This window comes from Bubalus bubalis, chromosome 2 (assembly GCF_019923935.1).
Source record: "Bubalus bubalis isolate 160015118507 breed Murrah chromosome 2, NDDB_SH_1, whole genome shotgun sequence".
Classification (NCBI taxonomy): Eukaryota; Metazoa; Chordata; class Mammalia; order Artiodactyla; family Bovidae; genus Bubalus; species Bubalus bubalis.
The window spans coordinates 101575239-101601105 of NC_059158.1; the positions used below are offsets into that span (position 1 = coordinate 101575239).

Genomic DNA, 25867 nt, shown 5'->3' on the forward strand with positions numbered 1-25867 from the left:
ATCTAATGCTATCCAGTGATTGTGAAATAACTGATGGAGATAAGGCATGACATTTTCATCTGAGGCTTTCTGATTATTTTCATACACAACTAAGCCTTTTTAGATATCATGTCAGGTTCACCTAAAACAAAAAGAGCAACAAAACAAATGGACACCCTCTTTTTCTGTTAAATCAAATATAATGACATTCATTTGCCTAACCTTGGAAGCAGACTGTATCAGGAACCAGAGCATTATCTAAATTTTAAGATAAATCTCAAGTCTATACCTAAAATATAAGCAGGCCTAATAACTACTCTGGTGGTGACTGACAAGTAAAAAAATTCCTCTTGAATTTCCCTGTAGCTCAATTTAATTCATATAGGCTAATATATAAATTTTCTTCCTTCCTGTCTATGTGAATACTTAAGGCTAACTATTCATGGAAACAGGCAATTAAGGATCCTGTTTAAATATCTGTAAATACCATGTTGCCTCATAACAGGAATGTACCCTGAGGTTTCAGTAAATAAGCTATATATTATGATTATATATAACTGAAGTTTTCTAATCTTCATAGAAGTCCAGTGAATTAACGGCAGATTTAGTTTCAGATGAGAATGTATAAATTCACATGAATAGATCAGACAGTACAGTATTCAATTCTTTGCTAAAATATACTTTTTTATAGCATTTTCAATTATCAGGGCAAACTCATGTGGAACTCTTTTCTAGCTTTCTTCACAATGTGTTAGTGTGATAGGTATGTGTATTTCTGATGAAAACTCAGAAACCTTAAGCTTTTTGCTCAGTAACCCTGACTATCAGTTGCTGCACTCTTTAGGGGTCACAAGCCTAGACTATGTTGCAGATTTTCTGGAAAGATCTGTTCAGTTGTACTTTGCACTAAAGATGTTTTGGTTGGTGAATATGCTATTTGTGTTGGGAAAATGGTTATCTGTGCAATGGTTTTATGATAACAACCAATGATGATAAATCCAGGTAAGCTGATAAGCTATTTTGCTATTGATAGGGTGGCTTTGATCTTTTTCTTTGCATGAAATGGGCCTTTTCCCAGACATATTCCTTAATATAATTAGTTACATGTACATACAGCTGTGTGTGTGTGTCTATGGGTCTGTGTGTGTAAGACAGGCAGGCATGAATAGTATTACATTCTCTCATAAGAATGAGTTATGGTTGAAATATCAAATTCACTCCTTCAGAATATGAAAAAACATGGGACAGATGAGACTATTGATTCCACAATGTCACATGCCATGTGAATTAGTCACTAATGCAGTTGGAAAACTCAAACAATAGCTTTTGAGATTGCTGTTATGTGTTTGGATAGATCCTCAAGGTTTTGCAGATGAATTCACTAGCTTCAGATTCACATTTTATTTCAGAAGAGAGCATTGCAAGTTTGTTTTTTGTTTTATTTTTTGTCAAATCAACTATATTTGAAAGGAGTTTGTATACAACGTAGTCTGTAGTTAAACTGGAAAATACATTCTGGTTTTCAAATAAGTAACAAATTAACCAGGATTTGAGTAATTTCTCTTAGGTTGAGTTTTTATAAGCTATACTGGGGAATGATATATAGTGTTTGAAGCATTTTCTGTATCACTTGTGATATAAAACTAATAGGATGGAAAATTACTTTGAGAAGAGAGTGAGTTCCATGTTAGTTAATTGGCCCTTTTTATTTAGAAGTATTCAATAACTGAATGACAATTGGGGAATTTATCATTTATGATGCTGAAATAATATCTCTATGTAAAAATCTATAATTTAAACAGGTGTATTTTTAGTACATAAGTGGAATATATTACATGGTAGCAAGAGGCAAATTTTTTTCACGTTTTTTTAAAAGTATACTTTATTGGGTATCTCACACACTGTGAAATCACAATATTTTACTTTTATTGTCATTATTTTTATTTCTGACTTTATGGAAAGTAAGATTTTCCCCTTTAATTTTCTCCAACATTAGCTTTATTCTTAAATATTAGTAAGTTCAAGGAAGATAGAAGCTTTGAAATAGGCAAATGAAACATCAGTTTAGAAAATTGAGTGTTCCTTGATATATTAATCTTCTACATCCTTAAAACAACTAGTTGTTTTAAATTAAATTATTAGTAAATTATAAATTCTACATATATCATGGACATCTATATCCATACATCAACTTTAATTCATTTTTTGACAGTTGTTAATAAATTTGCTTGGGAAATGGAATACATTAAGATTGTGGTAAAAACTACTAATTGGAGAATTTGGTCAACAGTAGGGGGAGCTCCCCTTGTCCCTTTTGTCTTTTTCAACCCTCTTCTCATTGTCCAGAATTAAGAAGTACTGAGCAACTATCTTTGAGAATAAACAACAAAATATTGACTCCGTTAATCCACAAAGGCATCTTTTTTTTTTAACTTCCGTGCCTAGCCAGGTCAGCTTCTTTCTTTCACTCTAGTATGGTTGTGCCAGTACTTGGTGACAGCTTTCTGAACCCCCTTGCTAGTAGTTCTTCCTATACTTTGTTAGCTAAAGTTTGTTTTTCCTGGATGGCCTCCTTCTACTCTACTTCATTCCTTTCCTCAAACCTCCACTGATCTCTGCTAATTATTCCTCTTCATTTCCTTTCAATCCCACCCCTTCTCCAGAACTGACCTCAGTTTACTTCAGCTGATTCAGCCTAGAATATGAATGTGTTAGCAAGTATCCTCTACCTCCTTATCTTCCATCTTAAATTGACTTTTCAGTCAATATTAGAATAATCCTAATAATGATAATGACAAAGTTGGTATATATTTAGTGCTTACTTGTGCCAAGTCTAAGCCAAGTGCTTTGTATGGATTTGCTCATAGGATTCTTTCAACAACATCATGAAGTAGCTGCTTCAGTTATCTCCAGTTTATAGCCTAAGAAACTGAGGCTTACTGTAGTCACCAAGCTAGGAACTGGCAGAAACAAAGTCTGAACCAGGGTTATTGTTTTGCAAAAGCCTTGTATCTATGTAGGAGGGATCTATCATCTACAGAGGCAGGGTATCTAACTAGTGAAAAAAAAAATATCGAAACCTCTAAGTTTTCTTACCGTTTATAGGGATCCTCACTCCATGACCACATCCAAATTTACACTTCATTAAATAGATGTTTATTGATCACCTATTAAGTCTTAGGCAGTATTCTAAGTATCGAGGTAAGCAGTGAACAAAACTGATTAAGTCACAAATATGCCATTTACATTCTAATGGGAATGAGCAGGTGACGTACAAATATAATATGTGTAGTAGAAGTAAGTTCTATAAAAAAAAAGCAGGATAAAGAGAAATAATGTAACTGTGCAGATGAATAGCATTTTTCCTGTTCATCCCCTTTAATAAAGTGATGTTTGAATAGAGACCAAAATAAAGTGAGAAAGTGAGCCATTAAAATATCTGCAGAAAGAGAATAATTACAGGTTGAAAAAACAGTATATACAAAGCACTTGATGTGGAAGTATGTTCTACTTGGTGTTTGTAAGGACAGCCAAGGACTAGATAGAAATGAACTTCAGACTAGATTGAAATGAACAGGGGAGGAATAATAGGAGAAGAGATCAAGGATGGAGAGAAGTCACAGGTCATAAAGAACCTTGTAGGTCATAAGCAAGCTCTTCAGAATTTGCTTGGAGAGATATAAGGTGCCACAGAAAGCTGTTGAACAGATGGGTTGAGTTATCTTGCTGCTCTGGGGAGAATAAACTCTTGGGAGTAAAGAATCTACAGGAAGCTATTGTAATAATCCAAGTGCAAGATTCAGGTGGTATAGAATAAAGCAGTTGTAAAGGTGGTCATTGTATATATGTGTGTGTGTGTGTGTGTGTACATATAAATACACATTTATATACCCACAAACTTTTTAATTGAAAATGTCTCTGCTAGACAGCATATTAAAAAGCAGAGACATCACTTTGCTGACAAAGGTCCATATAGTCAAAGGTATGTTTTTTTTCAGTAGTTAGGTATGTGCGCCTGTGAGAGTTAACAACCATAAAGAAGGCTGAGCGCTGAAGAACTGATGCGTTTGAATTGTGATACTGGAGAAGACTCTTGAGAGTTCTTTGGACTACAAGGAGATCAAACTAATCAATCCTAAAGGAAATCAGTCCTTAATATTTGTTGGAAGGACTGTTGCTGGAGCTAAAGCTGCAATGCTTGGGCCACCTGATGTGAAAAGTCAACACATTGGAAAAAGACCCTGGTGCTAGGAAAGACTGACGGCAGGAGGAGAAGGGACAGCAAAGGATGAGATAGTTGGTTGGCATCCTTGACTCAGTGGACATGAGTGTGAGCAAACTCCAGGAGTTAATGAAAGACAGGGAAGCCTGGCGTGCTGCAGTCCATGGGGTCGCAAAGAGTTGGACATGATTTAGCGACTAAACAACAATATAGTGTGTGTGTGTGTATAAACACACTTGTCAGGCAAAGAAAAGAGAGCAAATGTATCATAAAGGGAAATGTTGCAGCACCCTTCACTAGGGGTATACACACACACACATTTACATACCCCCAAACTTTTTATTGAAATGTAGTATTCATATATAAAACACATACAACATAGGTGTACGGCTGGATGAATTTGTTTTACTGAGCACTGAAAGAAAGAAAGTGAAGTCGTTCAGTTGTGTCTAAGTCTTTGCGACCCCATGGACTGTAGCCTACCAGGCTCCTCTATCCATAGGGTTTTCCAGGCAAGAATACTGGAGTGGGGTGCCATTGCCTTCTCCAGGAGAGCTTCCCGACCCAGGGATTGAACCCAGGTCTCCCGCACTGTAGGCAGACGCTTTACCAGGGAAGTCCTTACTGAGCACTAGTGCAACTAATCCTTATATCAAGAAACAGAACATTAGAACTTTATAAGCCCCCTTATGCTACATTCTAGTCATCACCCCTACCACCCTTGGCAAAGATAAGCACTGTTCTAAAACAGAGGTTGGCAAACTCTTTCTGCAAAAGATCAGATAGTAAATATTTTAGGCTTTAAAGGCCACATGTAGTTTCTGACACATACTGTTTTTCCGAGCTGTCTTTATAGTTTTGTTATGTGTATAATTCTCTGCTGGAAGTAATTACGCCATTATAATTTGGAAAGCCTTCCTTTTCAGTCTTCTACTTTCCAGAAGAATATAAAATTTTGAGTTCATAATCTTTCATTTCTGACTTATAAGCCCTCAGATGAGGCACCTTTTGATCTAGAGATTTGGACTTTTTCCCAAAAAGAAAGCTACCTGTCGCACTCCCCATCCCTGGCATGTAATGTGACTCAGTGACTCAGTTTTGTCTTCATTGGTTTGTCCTATATATCGAATATTGAGTGATTAAATGTTTTAGAATGCAAACGCTATTCAAATATTGGTCTCATTTTAGGAAATCAAACAGGTTCACTATGTTTAGATTGCTCAGGTTTCACAGTACTCAGAGAACCAGATATTTCTAATGTTATACCAGAGGCTGTCCAATCCTGGGAAAGTCTTTATCTAATCCAGAAGTATACTTTCCTCAGAACCAATATTTTAAAAGAAAAAGGGGACCTTGACTACCAAGAGAGTTCTGGATACTTGGAGGGGTTTCCTAGAGATATTGCAACACCCTTCACTAGGGATTTAGCGACATGCCTTCACGAAACATTTGCTCTCTTTTCTTTGTCTGGCAAGTAATCAGGTTTTAAGAATGTATGAGGCCAATAGTACTGATAGGGATCCCGAAGACCACCTTCAGTTTCAGGGATTTCCAAGGAGAGCTCATGGATCTCTGAAATCTGTTAGGGTTTATTAAAGTGAAAGGATACAGATTAGTATCAACAAAGGTGAAAGCCATGTAGGGCAGAATCCAGGATAGACTAGGTGTAAGCTGCAAGGAGATCCAACCAGTCCATTCTAAAGGAGATCAGTCCTGGGTGTTCTTTGGAAGGAATGATGCTAAAGCTGAAACTCCAGTACTTTGACCACCTCATGCGAAGAGTTGACTCGTTGGAAAAGACTCTGATGCTGGGAGGGATTGGGGGCTGGAGGAAAAGGGGACGACAGAGGATGAGATGGCTGGATGGCATCACCGACTCGATGGACGTGAGTTTGAGTGAACTCCTGGAGTTGGTGATGGACAGGGAGGCCTGGCATGCTGTGATTCATGGGGTTGCAAAGAGTCGGACATGACTGAGCAACTGAACTGACTGATTGAAGCTTCTAGTTGGCCTTTCCTAGAAGTCTCTAGGAGTCTCTCACACCAACTTGGAGTCCCACAGCATCTAATTCTTCCAGCAACACTATGTGACAACACATATGGGTTTTCTTAAGCCAGGAAGTACACCCAAGACTTGATGTCTAGATTTTTTTTTTTTTTTAATTTGGGGTTGGTTATGTAGACATGGAGTGCCCATGTGGTTGACCTTACTCTCCAGTCCCTCTGAATGTCAAACCAGTACCATGTGATCCAAAGCCCCCAACACAAGTTACATTGTTAGCATAACTACCTAGCTTAGCTGAAGGCACCAGATAAATGAAGACACTCTTTGAGGCAGAATTTTCAAAGGCTTAGAGGTTATCTCCCAGGAGCCAGTGAAGTACCAAAACTCTATTTGAAAAGTGTGGGGTTTGAAAACCTCATATCCACTGAATCAATCCCTACCTATATAAGTAAATTTTATAACTCAAAACTAGGGTTAAATTTCATGCAGAATATCTGTGCATAGATTTCCTAAGTTCAAATTTGAGAGTAAAATATTACCTTACATATTGAAAGAGCTGTTTCCCCCATTTCTGATTTAAATTCACTTATCTTCTTCTTATGATAAATTCACTTATCAAGTTATAGAACATTTCAGTCTGTGAAATATTTTGTTGTTGCTATATAATTCAACATTTGAAGACTCTAAAAGCTGTAGCAGTCAGATTTTGCTAGGTGACATGCAATAACAAAAATCTCCATGGCAAACAAAACTCAGTACTTCTTGCTCATGTAAGAAAGCACATCCTGGTAGCCTGTGAATTATCTGTAATTGTCTGTGTCTGTGAGGCAAGGCAACTCTGCTCCATTTACCTCATTTAGAGTACTCAGCTGGAGGGGGAGCAGCTACCTGGGTATGTTCTTCCCATGGCTATGACAGGAGCGTAAGAAGACAACCAGAAGTGTCTAATCATATTTCAAGCTTCTACTCACATCACATCTATCAATCACTGGCCAAAACAAACCACATGGCCAACATCAAAGTTTAGGGATAATTCCACCTACCATAAGGCCATCATAAAGGAATGCGTGAGTGTTAACAGCACAGGGGAGAGAATGGGACCATTGTTCAGTCTACCACAGAGGTCATGGTATAGTAGAAAGGTTCAGAATGACTTTCAAACTTTGGCTTAGTGACTGTCTTGATCATAGATTTGGATGTAGTTAATCAACATCTTTGGGCTTCCCTGGTGGCTCAGTGGTAAAGAATCTGCCTGCAGTGCAGCAGATGTGGGTTTGATTCCTGGGTAAGGAAGATCCCTGAGAAGATTTTCCTTCCTGGAGAAGGAAATCACAACCCATTTCAGTATTCTTGCCTGGGAAATCCCCTGGTCAAAGGAGCCTGGAGGGCTACAGTCCATGGGGTTGCAAAAGAGTTGGACATGACTTAGTGACTAGACAACAACAATCGACATCATTATACTTGGTTTTCTTATATGTAAAAAGGAAGTCAAAATAACTACTTAGAGTTTTGTTATAAGGATTAAACATAACATATGAAGTACCAAGCACAGTGACCTAATCAGAGGTGCATAACAAGGTTAATTGCTATAATATTGGTGAAGACCCATTGCTTTCTCCTTCGATGCACTAAGGGTAAATTGATATGGATTGAGCATTTATTGTATACATATTGAGCATTTATTGTCTGTGTATATATATATGTATATATATACATATATGCTATATATTGTGTAAAATAAATATATTGTATATATTTATTATACATATATGTATATATACATGTATGTATATATATGTATGGATATATATGTATTTATATATATATACACACAATATGTACATATATGTATACATATTGTGTGTGTATATATATATAAATACATATATATGTTACCCTAAGAGCTTAACATAAAAGCTAGGTACTCTTTTTTTTTTTCCAACATTTTTTAAGTGAGGAAGAAAAGCTGAAAAAAGATTAATAATGTGCCCAAAGTTAGCTCTCATTGTATCTCAATAGTCACATTGCAAATGACATAGATTACAAGGAAGAATGATGGATTATTACCAGTTTTGGAATCTGCCAATTTGCCTTCTGGCTACAATTTTCATATCCCTCCCCATGCAACATATATTCTTCCTTATCTGAGTATCTCTAGAAGTCAAACCATGGAACTATAGTATCAAACTTAAATTCTAGGATGTAAATTATCGATGTAAAATTCAGATGAAACATATGTGAATTTCCCTGATACAGAGACTCATAAAATGAAATAATCTGTCCTACAAATGTCTGATATAAATTTATACAGGAATAGGGTAAGTTCAATAGATCTGCCATTCCAAAAGAGCAAAAAATGAGAGGTGCATAGCAGTGACTGGCCAATAGCACTTTTAAAATCTAGGTGGGAAAGTCGTCAGGCTCCCTTAACTTGGAATAATGAATATTCTTTGATTAAAGCAAAATTATTTTCCTTGGGTGTTTGCAATGACCAGTGTGCTCTCTTGGCAAAACTCTGATAGCCTTTGCCCTGATTCATTTTATACTCCAGGGCCAAGCTTGCCTATTACTCCAGGTATCTGATGACTTACTACTTTTGCATTCCAATCCCTATGATGATAAGGACATCTTTTTGGGGGGAAGCCTAGCATGCTGCAGTCCATGGGTTGCAAAGAGTCAGGCAAGACTTAGTGAGTGAACAACAATAACAGTGTTCTGTGGGAGTAGGTCCCCCATTTGTTTTTCACGGCTCTTGGATCTACCCTCTGGGCTCCTGGCGCTGTCCTCTAGAACATCTTTCCTTTACGATTTTCTTCCTTAGCCTTTTGAAGAATTTTCTTAGCCAGCTTCCTGACTGTAAAGTTGGAGTCCAGAGGGTTTTTTGCAATTTGAGCAAAATCATTCTTGGTGAGACAATGTTGCTTTTACATATCCAAGTCATATGGACTTAGTATGAGTTTGATTTGTGCTTATTCCATTTGTTGAAAACCTTACCCTTGATTGTCTCTAAGACTTGTGCATCTCCAAATAGACTTGTTTATGTCTCTTTGGAATTGGACTTTTGTGAAAGCACACTCTTAAGAATGTGAGGAGCAGTTTTGTCTATTTGAGAGAGTCTATTTGACAACATATTCTTTCAGATATCTCAAGAAAGGGTTTTGGAGCTACACTCTTGAATAGATCTTTTTCCTCAGGCCTCATTTTACTTTGAGAATTTTTACTGGCTGGGAAGACTAAAGATAAAAAACAAATTCCTTTATATCCCAGAAAATTTTGTCCCCTCTCTATTCCTTCAAAATTCTTCTTGCAAACTGGCCAGGTCTTTATTTAGCCCATTTCTATCTTCCTGTACGTACATGCAGCTAGGACCAACCAGCTGACATTTCAACATTCTGTGGAGATCTCTTTAGCCAAAATCAAAAGTTAATTATATACATTCACCATCTTTCAAGTTCCTGTAGGCAGCTCTTTTGCCAATTATTTTATTCTAAAAAGCATAGATCGCCATTTTTTCTAACCTTCAATAACAATTTGCTTTATTTTTTCCCCCAGCATTTGCTAAGAGTTTGTTTGCCATTTTTTCCAGCCTCTGCTCGGTGCTCACTGCCAATGGCGCTTATTTTAGATTTTTGTCATGGCAGCACCTCAATTCTAGGAACCAATTACTTCTGCATCAGTTAGCTTTTCTCACGGAGAAAAAAAACTACAAAACTTACTGGCTTAAAATAATAATCATTTAAATTTTTTTTAAGATAGTTCTGCTGGTCATTAGTATGAGCTGGGCTTCGCAGCTTACATCTGTAGTCAGCTCCCAGGTCAGCGGGGGGCTGTTTAGTCTAGAACGGCTTTTGTTGAAGCTGCTCATCTAGGTTCCATGTGTTCTTTCATCATCCAGTGGGTAGCCTGTGATTGTTCTCATAGTGGCTGCTCAGGGTTCCAAGAGAAAGAACAGAGAGAGGCAAGTATGGCACTTGAGACCTTGGACTGAACTGGCACACCATCACTTCTGTTGCATTTTCCTGCCCCAAACAAGTTACCAGGCCAGTCAAGATTTAGGAGAAGGGAATATGGACTCAAGCTCTTGACGTGAAAAGCTGCAAAGCCACATTGTAAAGAATATAAATATACAGAGTAGGAGAAATACACAATGTACAATACAATGGCATTAGTATTGATGGTAAAGAACCCACCTGCCAAAGCATAAGATGTAAGAGACACGGGTTTGATCCCTGGTTCAGGAAGATCCCCTGGAGGAGGATATGACAACCCACTCCAGTATTCTTGCCTGGAGAATCCCATGGACAGAGGAGCCTGCTAGGCCACAGTCCATAGGATCGCAAAGAGGTGGACACAACTGGTGACTTAGCATGAATAGCATGAACTGACATATCCAGTGAAAGCCTATCCCATTGATCACAGCAAAAGAGCAATGGGAACACTGATAGGTCAGCTTGCAAAGGGACCTGCTGCCCAACACTGGCCAGAGGTGTACTTGGTGCCAGCTTTGGTTCCCTCAGACACCCTGTACCTGTATCTTACTATCAGTACATTTTGTTACAATTATTGTTTTCTCAAGGAACACAACAAAGTAATTATTATTCCTTCCAAAAAAGGATGGCTGTAGCCTCACCAAACTTTTCTGTTTCTTTAGGAATTTATTCTGATTTTCTTACCACACAGCTCACTTACCCCCGTATCTATTACTAACCTGCTCCTGATACCCCTCAGTAGTCCACTTGTTTCATTAGACTGGGATAAGGAGTTGTCATCTCCCAATCTGACTCTTGCCTGGCTGCCTGTCTCCATCTCTGAACAACATCAACAGGTTGGATCCAGACCTGTGGATGTGTCTTTGGAGTAGCTTCTGATACTTCACCCACTTTGTAATCATTGTTAGCACTGCTTAGCCTATTGTTGGAAGGGACACTCAGCTAAGTCTCTGTAAATCTCATCTCAGTGGTGAACATGTCTAAAGTGCCCTGTTTTCCCACACACTTCCTTTTGACTAGCTCAACGACTGTTCTTGTCTCATGAGGTACACGTTTTCTGAAAAACTCAACATGTAAAATATATAACTTAGTTCTCTTTTTATAATCTATGGAGAGTGAAGTCTATGTTTGATTATTGAGGTTCTTGAATTTTGCTGAGGTGAATTTCCTACATAAAAATATCCTTCATTTAACATTTTTGCTTAGAAGATACATGGGTAGGATTGGCTCAGGATGAGGTGACAGGGCTTAAGAAAGTTTCCTTTATTATATATTTTATATAACATAAATTAACTACTACTCAATTTATCATGGTCAATTATTTAATAATTAATTTTGTAATATTTGACCTAATTGCTGATCAGTTTTCCCAACACTCTACAAGAGTGTCATGTTGATTTCTTATAGTCATAGAAGTTTTTGCAAGAATCTTCTCCACCTGTCACACAGAAACAGGGGTGAAATAATCTATATAAAAACATATTGGGAGAGTCATTTGCTGTTCTTTGAAGAAGCATCCTGAGCTGAGTGATTCATCCTGTATTACAGCTCTGTAAGAGGATTTAATCAGATTGATTTGACACTCCCAGCACTGGGTGGTTTATGAGCATTCTCTCAAAGGGGACCTGTATTCAAATATACTTGTTTAACCATGTAATGTCTTAGACATTTAAAAAAATTGCTGTGATTATTGTTTATATGATTGACAGTAGTCTCCAGCCTAATCTAGGGTAGCATTTAATTTCATGCCACATATGGTCTGATTCCCATTAAGTGTTGGTTCTTCATCTATAGATTCAACCAACCATGTATTGAAAATATTTGAAAAAAAATTACAAAAGGGTCCCAAAAGCAAAACTTGAATTTGCCACATACTTGCATCAAGGCTGTATATTGTCACCCTGCTTATTTAACTTATATGCAGAGTACATCATGAGAAACACTGGACTGGAAGAAACACAAGCTGGAATCAAGATTGCTGGGAGAAATCTCAATAACCTCAGATATACAGATGACACCACCCTTATGGCAGAAAGTGAAGAGGAACTAAAAAGCCTCTTGATGAAAGTGAAAGTGGAGAGTGAAAAAGTTGGCTTAAAGCTCAACATTCAGAAAACAAAGATCATGGCATCCGGTCCCATCACTTCATGGGAAATAGATGGGGAAACAGTGTCAGACTTTGTTTTTGGGGGCTCCAAAATGACTGCAGATGGTGACTGCAGCCATGAAATTAAAAGACGCTTACTCCTTGGAAGGAAAGTTATGACCAACCTAGGTAGCATATTGAAAAGCAGAGACATTACTTTGCCAACAAAGGTTCGTCTAGTCAAGGCTATGGTTTTTCCTGTGGTCATGTATGGATGTGAGAGTTGGACTGTGAAGAAGGCCGAGCACCGAAGAATTGATGCTTTTGAACTGTGGTGTTGGAGAAGACTCTTGAGAGTCCCTTGGACTTCAAGGAGATCCAACCAGTCCATTCTGAAGGAGATCAGCCCTGGGATTTCTTTGGAAGGAATGATGCTAAAGCTGAAACTCCAGTACTTTGGCCAGCTCATGCGAAGAGTTGACTCATTGGAAAAGACTCTGATGCTGGGAGGGATTGGGGGCAGGAGGAGAAGGGGACGCCAGAGGATGAGATGGCTGGATGGCATCACTGACTCGATGGACGTGAGTCTGAGTGAACTCCGGGAGTTGGTGATGGACAGGGAGGCCTGGCGTGCTGCGATTCATGGGGTCGCAAGGAGTCAGACATGACTGAGTGACTGAACTGAACTGAACTGGCAACTAATTAAATAGCATTTACATTGTACAGTTGACCCTTGATCAACATAGGTTTGAAATGCACAGGTCAATTTATATCCAGATTTTTTCAATAAAACATACTATAGTATGGATAATCTGTGGTTGGTTTGATATATGGATGTAGAACCACAGATATGCATGGCTGACTCTAAAGTCGTATGAGAATTTTTGACTGAGCAAAGTTCAGCACCCTTAACCCTTGCATTGTTCAAGGGTTAATTGTAATTGCAAGTATTTGCATAGTGTTTACACTTTATTAGGTATTATAAGTAATAGTGTCTGAGCCTCCAAAGAGGAGAGTTAAAAAGCCAGCTTAAAACTGAATATTAGAAAAACTAAGATCATGACATCCAGCTCCATTATTTCATGGCAAAAAGGAGGGGAAAAGTTGGAAACTGACAAATTTCCTCTCCTTGGACTCTAAAATCACTGTGGATGGTGACTGCAGCCATGAAATCAGAAGACAGTTGCTTCTTGGGAGAAAAGCTATGACAAACATAGACAGTGTGTTGAAAAGCAGAGACATCACTCTGCTGACAAAGGTCCATGTAGTCAAGACTATGGTCTTCCCAGTGGTCATGTACAGTTGTGAGAGCTAGATAGTATAGAAGGCAGAGAGCCAAATAATTGGTGCCTTGGACAGCGAGGGATTCAAACCAGTCAATCTTAAGGAAATCAACCCTGAATACTCACTGGAAGGGCTGATGCTGAAGCTGGAGCTCCAGTATTTTGGCCACCTGATGTGAACAGCCAGCTCATTGGAAAAGTCCATTATGCTGGGAAAGATTGAGGGCAGAAGAAGAGGAGGGCACTAGAGGATGAGATGGCTGGATGGCATCACCAATGCAAGGGACATGAACGTGGGCAAACTCCAGGAGATGGTGAAGGATAGGGAGGCCTGATGTGCTGCAGTTCTGAGGTGACAAGGTATTGGCTATGACTTGGTTACTGAACAACAACAAGAATAAATAATATGGAGATGATTTAAATTATATGGGAGAATGCAAATACTACAGAATTTCATATAAGGGACTTGAGTGTCCCTAAAGTCTGGTACCTGAAGGGGTTCTTGGAACCAATCCCCGTGAATACTGAAGGACATATGGATATGCCCCATTGTGATAGCAATTACTAAAGTAGGGAAAATTTGTTGGAGCCATTTTCTTCAAAAACTAGCCATGATGACAAGAGATATAGATGCTTAGCTAGGTCAATGCTATTAACTCTGTAAAAGAGTATACTGTATAGAAATGTTAGTTATATAATACAACCTTATAGCTATCTTTTTCCTCCTACAGTGAAAATAAAACTTACTTTGTCTGAGAAACTTCACATGTAACATATAGAAGCATGCACTCAATATTTGTTGAATGACTGATTAATAATCCCCCTCCAAGGTTGTGAGATAACTGACCTTATTTTAATGGTTGTGAGAACTCTATTTTTACTTTTTCTACAGTTATGAAAATGACGAGGCCAATGAAACAGGGATATGTTCATCTGACATGTTAGTGTTATACTTAGTTGTTAGCTGTTAGGTCATCTTTGAGCTCTCCAACTTGCTGAGGCTATGCTGAAACATTCAAATAATGGTTTCAGCCCTCATATCATATATGGTAGAAATCCTCAAATCTTTCTAATATATCCCATGATTTTTGAGGAACTTTTCTGATAATGTTGAGAAAGGTGGTAAGGTGGAAGTTTTCAACAGTGTTTTTGAAAATTAGAAAAAAGACTTGACTAAGAGAACCAGAAGGATTATCAGGCAGGTGTGAAAGTCCAGTTGAAATTATGGCTGCTGCTGCTGCTGCTAAGTCGCTTCAGTCGTGTCCGACTCTGTGCGACCCCATAGACAGCAGCCCACCAGGCTTCCCCGTCCCTGGGATTCTCCAGGCAAGAACACTGGAGTGGGTTGCCATTTCCTTCTCCAATGCATGAAAGTGAAAAGTGAAAGTGAAGTCGCTTAGTCGTGTCTGACTCGTAGCGACCCCAAGGACAGCAGCCTACCAGGCTCCTCTGTCCATGGGATTTTCCAGGCAAGAGTACTGGAGTGGGGTGCCATTGCCTTCTCCGTGAAATTATGGCCATAGATTTTAAAGTTGAATGAACATGTGAGATTGTAGGATTTTTTTTTCTTTAGTAGTGTGATAGCAGAAGTAAAAGCATCAGATAACTAATTAACCCAAGTGTGTTTTAACCCTATGGGGAAATTAGCAAAACAAATAGTATTTTATAATAGAGATTGCAAATTTATGTAATGATTACTTTTTTTATATTCTTTGGCTTTTAATAGAAAGTTGCTTGTGAACAGATTTCTAGAACTTCTAACCCAATGCCATTTTAACAGAAATTTTTAGATTACTTTGGGAGCCAAACTATTTGTTTCAAGAAAACGCACACAAACCCACAAAAATGGAAGCCCAAAGACCTGTTGCTATACACAGAAATTGTTATAAATTAATGTAGGAAATTTGGAGAAGGCAGTGGCACCCCACTCCAGTACTCTTGCCTAGAAAATCCCATGGATGGAGGAGCCTGGAAGGCTGCAGTCCATGGGGTCGCTAAGAGTTGGATACGACAGCGACTTCAGTTTCACTTTTCACTTTCATGCATTGGAGAAGGAAATGGAAACCCACTCCAGTGTTCTTGCCTGGAGAATCCCAGGGACAGGGGAGCCTGGTGGGCTGCCATCTGTGGGGTCACACAGAGTCGGACACAACTGAAGTGATGTAGCATTTAGCAATGTAGGAAATTACAACCCACTCCAGTCTTCTTGCCTGGAAAATCCCATGGATAGAGGAGCCTAGGAGACTACTAGTCCATGGGATCGCAGAGAGTAGGATGTGACTTAGTAACTAAACAACAACAAACTCAGCTTTTAGTTGTTTCACTACTTTAGCTCTCAATTTCTCCAGTCATAACTAAGTTTTCTTTTTACCTTTCATGTTTTTATAGATAGTTCTTCCACAAATGAAATATAGAATTTAATTGAGAATGTTCAAAGAATTCAATGTTCAAGGTACAGAATAATACCAAGGGCACACATTCATTAAGTTGAAGAGTATAATCACAGCATACCTCTCAAGAACTATTTAAAATCTGTAATGTATTTACTTGTGAATAAATGCTTATTCTCTTATTTTTCATAAAGAATAAAATAATTTTGAGATGATTTTGAATTTTTAAGTTTGCAAATTAAAAGCACAATATTCCTTTATTGTTCACATACACATACAATATAGATGATAAAAAGCATTCCTTTCCTCTTATATTAGATAGCTTCAATAAGAATTTTACCACAAAAGAAGCAAATATATATATATATATGCAAATTGGCCTTTGCTGACTTTAAATAGAAGACAACTCTAATTTCTAATTAATTCATCAAAGTATACCATTATAATACTAAGAAACTTAACAATTATTTTGAGAGTTGGTATTATAAAACCGATATATTGGTATATTCGTATTTTTCTTATAGCCCCTGATGCAATATTTAGCAAGCCAATATTTACTTTAGAATAGTGGTAATATAATCCATTATACATTTGAGAGAAACAGATATGATTAGGTATATAAATTATAGGAATTGTTAATATACCCACTTAAATTTAAGATGTACAAGAAAAATTGATGCTTAGAAAATACAAAAAGGAAACAATTACTACAGCAGTTTTTTTGTAAAGCCTACCATATTATATGGTTATATTTTTGTGAACCAAGCTGTATGGGATAACTTTTAACTTTTTTTCTAGCAAGAACTAAATATAGTCCTAAAATAAAGTTGCATATGATTTACAAATTCTCACTCATATGTGTTCTCTGGCCCTTTTTTTGACATTCAGTAAAGAATATAAGAATTTGAAACTAAAAATTGATGAGTTCAACCTTACAATGAAAAGTATTTCAACATAAAATCTTTAACATCTTTATATATATATGAAGCAATATATATATATTGCTTCATATATGTTAGAACATAAGACTTTTTTTCCTTGAGTATCCAATTTGAATTTTAACAAAATTTAAACTTTTCTTTTTCAGCACGGAATCTGAGGAGCTGAATGAGATGGTGGCGTCAGCAGAGACTCTTTAAGGTATGCTTCCCTTCTCACCTCAGCCCAACCAGCAGATTAACATTGTCCTGGAGAAGGCAATGGCACCCCACTCCAGTACTCTTGCCTGGAAAATCCCATGGATGGAGGAGCCTGGTAGGCGGCAGTCCATGGGGTAGCACAGAGTTGGACACGACTGAGCGACTTCACTTTCACTTTTCACTTTCACTTTTCACTTTCATGCATTGGAGAAGGCAATGGCAACCTGCTCCAGTGATCTTGCCTGGAGAATCCCAGGGACAGGAGAGCCTGGTGGGCTGCTGTCTATGGGGTCTCACAGAGTCGGACACGACTGAAGTGACTTAGCCAGCATACCTCAGGGCAATATCTAGACAATATCCTTATTTGTTCAAAAAATTCATCCATCTAATCTCTCAGCTGTAATGGAAAGGAGCTATGACAACAATTAACAGTTTTACAAAGTTGAACCAAAATTCCTAGAAGTGCACAACAAAACTTGTTCAGAAATGTTCTGAAAGGTACATGAAGGTCAACTAGCTCTTGTCCTTTTGTGGAGACATGAGACAGATGGTGTCATTGAAAGGATCAAGCTGCCTACCTCTGGAGGGCAGAGAAGTCTGTCTAGCACTTGTGGAGATCATAAGTAATCTTAGGAAAAAATCAGGAATGGTGAAATTATGTAAGGCACAAAGCAATATGCTTCTGTTTAAGAAAAATCAGCTGCTACTGGAATTCTGTCTGGACCTAACATATATGCAGTTGGTCTTCTCCACTCAGATAAGGAAGCGTTGAATGGGGGCAGTTAAATTCAGATGGGAAAACAGTGAAGCACTCTGAGAGTTCTCTCAATTTGTCCTGCCGTAGACATAGCACATCACCTTTGGGTTTACAAGGTTCTGTCTAGGAAGGATACACAGAAAGTAGCATATCATAAATATGACTGGAAGAATTGGTATATAATGTTGTCCCACATATTCAGAAAATGGAATCCAGACTCTAGTTCCATTAATGATTATGGCACTCCAGTCAAATTTTATAGTTGATTTTTATATGCCTACATAGACTTAAGTGACAAGTATTTGTCTGTTTTATGATATGCAGTGAATATCATGTGAAAAAGAAACATCAACATTAAAACTATCCTTTGTAACTTATCAAGAGAACTGTTTTCTTTAAAATTTAAATAATCACAGAGAAGGAACTATTATATTTTGACTAATTTTAATAATAATCTATTCATTTTTAGAGCATACTTTTGTCAGATATACCTTTTAATACCTATCTTCTAATTCCTAGAACAGTCAACTGTTTACAATTTGATTTTTCCTGAATAAGAATCCAAGTGTAAAAATAAATTGTGATTTCTTTATAAAGAGCAATTCTATTGTAATAGTTACTGCTATTTTGACAAACTTGTTAATGAAAACAAACCATCTTGAACTCTTTGGGACTTAAAACTGGAAGGTTTATTTCTATACAACATACCCTTCTCAGATGAGCTCTCCTCTGTTCTGTTCTCACTAAATGAACAAACTGATGAAGCAGTTGCTATTTGAACATTTTCTTTTACTGTGGTGAGGGAAAGGTGGGTTGTAGTGAAATATGTAGCATGTTATAATATTTCTACTAATTTCATGTTATTAGCCAAAGTAAATCATACATACATGAAATTATTCAATAAGGGAGGAAAGTGCAATCCAATCAGAATCAGGGCTTTGTTAAAAGCCTCAGTGACCATCTCAGGGAAAACTTGGCAAAAATCACTCAAAATTAAAAATGTGTAGATTTGATTGAGTGATTTGATTTCTAAGAATTGACACTATAGCACAAGCATGTTTATTTCTGTGTTTTTATAATGGAAGAAGAGAAAATCCTTAAGAAAGGTTTTTGGTTAAATAAATCTAGTGCAACCCATTTAGTGGGATACCTCATGAGTGAGTGAAGTCACTCAGTCATGTCTGACTCTTTGCGACCACATGGACTGCAGCCTACCATGCTCCTCCGTCCATGGGATTTTTCAGGCAAGAATACTGTAGTGGGTTGCCATTTCCTTCTCCAGAGGATCTTCCCAACCCAGGGATTGAACCCAGGTCTCCCGCATTGTAGGCAGATGCTTTACCATCTGAGCCACCAAGGAAGTCTCATAGCCTTTGAAAAATGAGTGAGATGTATTTGAGTTAACATGGTAAACTATTTTAAGATGATATTTTAAATAGTAATTAAAGTGCATGTGTCTTTGATGGTGGAGTGGTGATTTGGTGCTGGAGTTCGTGTGAGTGTGTGTGGATGTGAATGTGTGGGTAAATAAATACCTGCAAAGCACTTAGAGCAGTGCTTGGCAAAAGTAATGATTATAAAAATTTACTATGTGTAAGGTACTCTGCTAAAGTTTCACATTTTTTAAGTCATTGGATACCAAAATCATTTGTGGTGATATTATTATTCTTAGTTTTCAAATGAGGAAACAAAGAGTATATGCATGAACAATGTCTAGAATGATTTTGAGAACTATCTGCAAAGAGTGCAGAGTGGGACTAAGGGATGTAGTGGGCTTTTAAAATTTTGCTGTGTTGCTTACTTTTGCTATTAGAATTTTTTTTATCATGACCACATATTACTATCATAGTAAAACTTTGGTAATAAAAATATATGTCATGAAAATGAGCCAAGAGGAGCTGACTTACTTCTGCTAGAATGTACCCTGCACTCTGATGAAGATGGAGGTGTTCCTATGTAGGAAGAATACTTAAGATCTAAACTCTCAACTAAAATTCTTCTCTTGGTCATAATGAAAGAAAGTCTGAGTGGATCACTTAAGAAAATTAAAAACAAAAACAAAAACAACAACACTCCATAAATCCCAACAACTTAGCTCATTTCTCCAAAAACTGATCACTGTTGATATCAAGTTATTTATTTGAGTGTGATGATCTGTAATAAGTTTGATTATTGTTCAATATGTTTCCTTCTTGCTGGATTCTGCATCCATGTGCTATGGCCATCAGGCTTGGCCCAATGACTTGCTTTGGAAGTGGTATGTTCTGCTTTCAAGAAGAGAACTTAACCATAACTGCAGGATTATACTTTTCTATTTTCTCTCTGTGTTGGGAATTGTAATATCTAGACAGGGCTGCTTCTTTATCTAGGATCTTAGAAGGAAGAGTACATGAAGAACAGTTGTAGAACATATTACATGAGTGAGAGATTAGAAATAAAATTTATGGTGGCAAGTCACAGAGACTAAAACATTTCCTACCATGGCATATAATACAGGACCTCAGAGAAGTAGTAAGAAAGCAGAATTGGAGAAAATTCTAGACATCCTCTGGGACAGGGATTGTGAGACATTTCAGCCTTTTGTGTGTGCGCGTGGACACGCGTGTGTGTGTTTTACAGTGTTTTGTTCCTGGAACTGCATTCTCTGAAGTTCTTTATAACTTGTTCTCCTAGAAGAAGGAAAATGTGTCCTGTCCCACCGCTTTCATATTGCCAGGCTTGTTATACAATTTCAATTTGGTTTTTATTTCTGTGTGAGGAAGACTGACTTGTGTTACATGTCCTGTCATTTGAAAAAGAAGTGCCAATATTATAGAGGGTATAAATAGTTACAGTTGTATTTCCTTTCCAACAACTCATTTCTCTAAAGTTTCTCGCTTAATTGCAAAGTGCTGGAATCATTTTAACTTCCAGTGATTTTTTATATTATATAAACTAAAGCATGCACTAAGACTATAGCATTTTTCCTCTAGGTGATCTTTGTATTTCATTTGGCACGAAATGCCTAAAATAAGAACTTCCAATTCTGTAGTTTGGTCTTGACTCTGTGTCCTGTTTTAATGATCAAATTAACTGCTGCTATTAAAAGAGTCATGCTATAAATTAATCTCTCCACCAAGCATAATTGCCACATAATATAAAAATAATTTTCCAGAGAGCAGTTAAGATGTGATCCTACTTTTACTCATTTAAAGCAAAAAGGTTTGATTTTTTAATGAAGTTAAATTGATTGCTATATCTTATATCAAAAGAAGAGAATAATGTGGTTTGTTTCTCTCTTTCAAAGGTCCAAATGTCATCAACTTTTCAGCTAAAGAGGAATACACTAATTTACATGTGTGTTTATTTCTGATAGTTATGCTGCCCAGTGGAGAACTCTTAGAAATATTCTTAGAATATGTGATGTTTGGGAGTTTGCCTTGGCCTCTAATAATACTGTACATGAGCACCATTTCAGGACTGTTGACCAAGGAGGAGGCAACTCTGCCCCAGTATTAAACAAAATATCTAGAGAAAAGGTCATAAATATTACAATCAGTCATCAATTAAGCAGTTCTCCTACTGAACAACCTGGTGAAGGGGCTGCACCCCTCTCTTACATAATACACACAGGATATAAGCCCTTCTGTGCTATCTTGTTCAGTTGCTAAGTTGTGTACAACTCTTTGCAACCCCATGGACTGCAGCATGCCAGGCTTCCCTGTCCTCCGTTATCTCCCAGAGTTTGCTCAAATTCATATCCATTGAGTCAGTGATGCCCTCAAACCATCTCATCCTCTGTTGCCCCCTTCTCCTCTTGCCCTCAATCTTTCCCAGCAATAGGGTCTTTTCCAATGAGTCAGCTCTTTACATCAGGTGGCCAAAGTATTGGAGCTTCAACTTCAGCATCAGTCCTTCCAACAAATATTTAGACATCTATCAAGAGACTAATCTTTGTATCCTGATTTCCAAACATGACCTCAGTAGATGGGCTGACTGAGAATACCGTGTGGTTTATGCTGTGCTTTACAAGGTCTAGAAAGTACCTGATGACCACACATCAGCCTGTATTGAGGGAACTAGGAGACTTCAAGGATAATACAGCCTTTCCTCCTTCCCCCTCCAAAGCCACAAACAGAAATCTTCAGATAGCATTCTAGATAAAGTAAACCTTCAAGATTTAGAAAAGGTAGAGAAGCTTGGATGGTTTTCCAAAGGTGATAGGGAGTTATAAAGCCTGTAAGGGTGGTGCCTCTATCTTTTAAAAAATGATTTATGCACATGACCTCAATTTCAATCTAAACTATATGCATTTTAAAGTTACTACTAAATATATAGAGGAAATATAAATGGGGGAAAAGAAGAATTCAGATGGTTTACATACAAGACAAATGATTCTATCAGCATTTGGAAATGTTTAAGCATGTGAATCCAAGAGAATAAAGAGTTCCTATATGAAAATACACGCCAATCCAAAAATGTTTACTCTCAATGACTAGGGTGTTTCCTTAAGTAGTGGGTCATTTGATTGAGTCAAATGTTGTTACTGAATGTGATTCTTTGTATAACAAGATTCCATCTTGATGATAAATATTTTGATTTATACATGTATTTATTTACATGAGACTTGTTACATTTATTGGTGATATTTTTAATATCAAAGCATATACTGATGATATGGAGTCAAGCGCGAATGACATAGCATAGTATCTTGAGAGATGACTTTCAAGTCCGAGTCCTAAGAGAAGGTCCAAGGAAGAGAAAGGATGTAGCTGCTGGAAGAACAGCAGGAATTTTTTATTCTCACATAAATTTTCCTAAAGTAATCTCTAAAGGCAGAAAGAAGAAGAGTTGGTAATGTTAAGGAGACTAGTAAAATATTGAGTTATTTGAGATTCTTTTTCAAGCCTTTATCAAGCACAGAAGAAAAACTTTTGTATACATATATATAAGTAATATGTATAATCTATATATAAGTAAACTTATGAATTTTTGCCTAACTAAAAAATTTATGATATTTTGATTCCACTTCTTTGACTTGGTATGAATAGAATGCTAGACTTATAATTTTAAAAAGTAGATATGCAACAAGCAACAAAGATTTACTGTATAGCCAGGGAACTATAGTCAATAGCTTATAATAACCTATGATGGAAAATACTTTCAAAAATAATATATGTTTATATGTATAACTGAATCACGCACACACAAAAAGAATTCTACTTTTTGAAATTTTGTAATGTTTATCTTTTTGCCAGTTTTTCTAAACGTCCTATGGACATCTAGTAACAACATATGAGATACAAAATTTTAAATATATTTGTGTAGGATATGATTAATATGAATTAACTAAATATAAATCTCTTATATTTAAATTATTAATGACATAATTCAAGATGATTATATCCTTACTTTTCCTGAACTTGATAAAATATTCTCAGAGAAATGTTAATATGTCTCACTGTGATTATATATTTTTTCCTTTCCCTTATATTTCTTATGACTTTTGCTTTATTAGCTTTGTTTCTTTGTTGTTAAAGTGGCTAGTAGTTTATGATGTCTCTCTTCTTTGTGAATTGTATCTTTTATCATTAAAAATATTAATCTTTGTTTCATTTAAAATTAAAAAAAAAATCTAACTTCCATCTTGATAGCTGTTGTCTGTGGTCAGTGGCTGGATAGTATACGAAGAGACTCACTTGCTTTGCTTTGATGTAGCAGCCTACCCTTTGGGTCTATCCCAGGTGGCCAGAAAATGAGACCTACTAGGAACCGAGGCCCTTAGTCTGAGGGACTTCGAGGAACTGAAAATCTGCTAATGTCATATGAATTTAGAGTTAAATATTTCTCTATCTGAGCCTCTATATAAGCTGTCAGTCTTGCTTGATTCTCTGACTGCAGCCTTGTGAGAGAGACTGAAGCAGAGGACTCAGTTAGGATATGCCCAAATTCCTGACGCATAAAAACTGTAAGATAAATGTGTTGTTTCAAGCTGCTGTTTGTGGTAATTTATTATATAGCAATAGATAAACAATGCATACCAATTAATCATAATTTTATGGTTCATTTTGTGACTAGTTGTTCAGTATGATATGGCTTGATATTAAAATGCATATTGTTGTTCAGTCACGAAGACTTGACTGAGTCTTCACAACCCCGTGGACTGCAACATGCCGGTCTTCCCTGTCCTTCACTATCTCATGGGGTTTGCTCAAGTTCATGTCCATTGAATCAGTGATGCCATCCAACTATCTCATCTTCTGACACCCTTTCCTCCTTCTGCCTTCAATCTTTGCCAAAATCAGGGTGTTTTCCAATGAGTTGGCTGTTTGCACCAGGTGGCCAATGTATTGGAGCTTCAGCTTCAGCATCAGTCCTTCCAATGAATATTCAGGACTGATTTCCTTTAAGACTGACTGGTTTGATCTCCTAGCTGTTCAAGGGGCTCTCAAGAGTCTTCTCCAGTACCATAGTTTGAAAGCATCACTTCTTTGGTACTCTGCCTTCTTTATGGTCCAGCTTTCACAAATGTATGTGACTACTGAAAAGACCATAGCCTTGACCATATGGACCTTTGTCAGCTAAAGTGATGTCTTTGCTTTTTAACACAGTCTAGGTTTGTCATAGCTTTCCTGACAAGAAACAATCATCTTCTAATTTCATGGCTTCAGTCACCATCCACAGTGACTTCAGAGCCTAAGAAGAGGAAATCTGTCACTGCATCCATCTTTTCCCCTTCTACTTGCCATGAAGAGATGGGACTGGGTGCCATGATCTTAGTTTATTTAATATTTAGTTTTAAGCCTATTTTTCCACTCTCTTCCTTCACCCTCATCAAGAGGTTCTTTAGCTCCTTTTCACTTTCTGCCATTACAGTGGTATCATTTGCATTTCTGAGGTAGTTGATATTGCTCTCAGCAATCTTGATTCCAGCTTGTAACTCATCCAGCCTGGTATTTCCCATGATGTGCTCTGCATATAAGTTAAATAAAAAGGATGACAATAGACAGCCTTGTCAAACTCCTTTCTCAATCCTGAACCAGTCAGTTATTCCATACAGGGTTCTTGCTGTTGCTTCTTGACTCACATACAGGTTTCTCAGGAGACAGGTAAGGTGGTCTGGTATTCCCATCTCTTTAAGAGTTTTCCACAGTTTGTTAAGATCCACACAATCAAAGGTTTTAGCAGAGTTGATGAAGCAGAGATAGATGTTTTTCTGGAATTCCCTTGCTTTCTCTATGATCCAGCAAATGTTGGCAATTGGATCGCTGGTTCCTCTGTCTTTTCTAAACCCAGCTTGAACATTTGGAAATTCTCCATGCGTGTAATGCTGAAGCTTAACATGCATGATTTTGAGCATAACCTTACTTGCATGGGAGATGAGTGCAATTGTACAGTAGTTTGAACATTCTTTAGTACTGCCATTCTTGGGAAATGGGATGAGGATTGACCTTTTTCAGTACAGTGGCCACTGCTGTATTTCCCAAATTTGCTGACATATTGAGTGCAGCACTTTGATAGCATCCCATCTTTAAAGATCTTAAATAGCTCTGCTGGAATTCCATTGCCTTCATTAGCTTTATTGACAGCAGTGCTTCATAAGGCCCGTTCAACTTCACACTCTAGAATGTCTGGCTCTGGGTGAGTAACCATTACCATCATGGTTATCTGGGTCATTAAGATCTTTTTTGTACAGTTCTTTGTATTCTTTCCATCTTTCCTGGATCTCTTCAGTTTCTATTAGATCTTTACCATGTCTGTCCTTTATTGTGCCCAATTTTGGATGAAGTGTTCTTTTGATATTTCCAACTTTATTAAAGAGGTCTTCAAGAAATACATATTGGGTGCCTGCTAAGTCACTCAGTTATGTTGATCCTATGGACTGTAGCCCACCAGGCCCCTCTCTTCATGGGATTCTCCAGGCAAGAATACTGAAATGAGTTGCCATGCCCTTTTCTAGGAGATCTTCCTGACCCAGAGCTTGAACCCGTGTCACTTACATCTCCTGCTTTGGCAGGTGGGTTCTTTACCACTGGTG

The 25867-nt window shown here is 37.4% G+C and overlaps 1 long non-coding RNA gene across 7 annotated transcripts in view; it reads left to right on the plus strand.

Moving 5' to 3' along the window:
* Positions 1-25867, plus strand: part of LOC123331512 — a 277777-nt gene that overhangs the window by 72453 nt on the left and 179457 nt on the right. For all 7 annotated transcript variants that reach the window (XR_006548175.2, XR_006548168.2, XR_006548165.2 and 4 more), the window contains one exon: positions 17042-17094. This is a non-coding gene — a long non-coding RNA (uncharacterized LOC123331512). The remainder of the gene's footprint in view (positions 1-17041; positions 17095-25867) is intronic.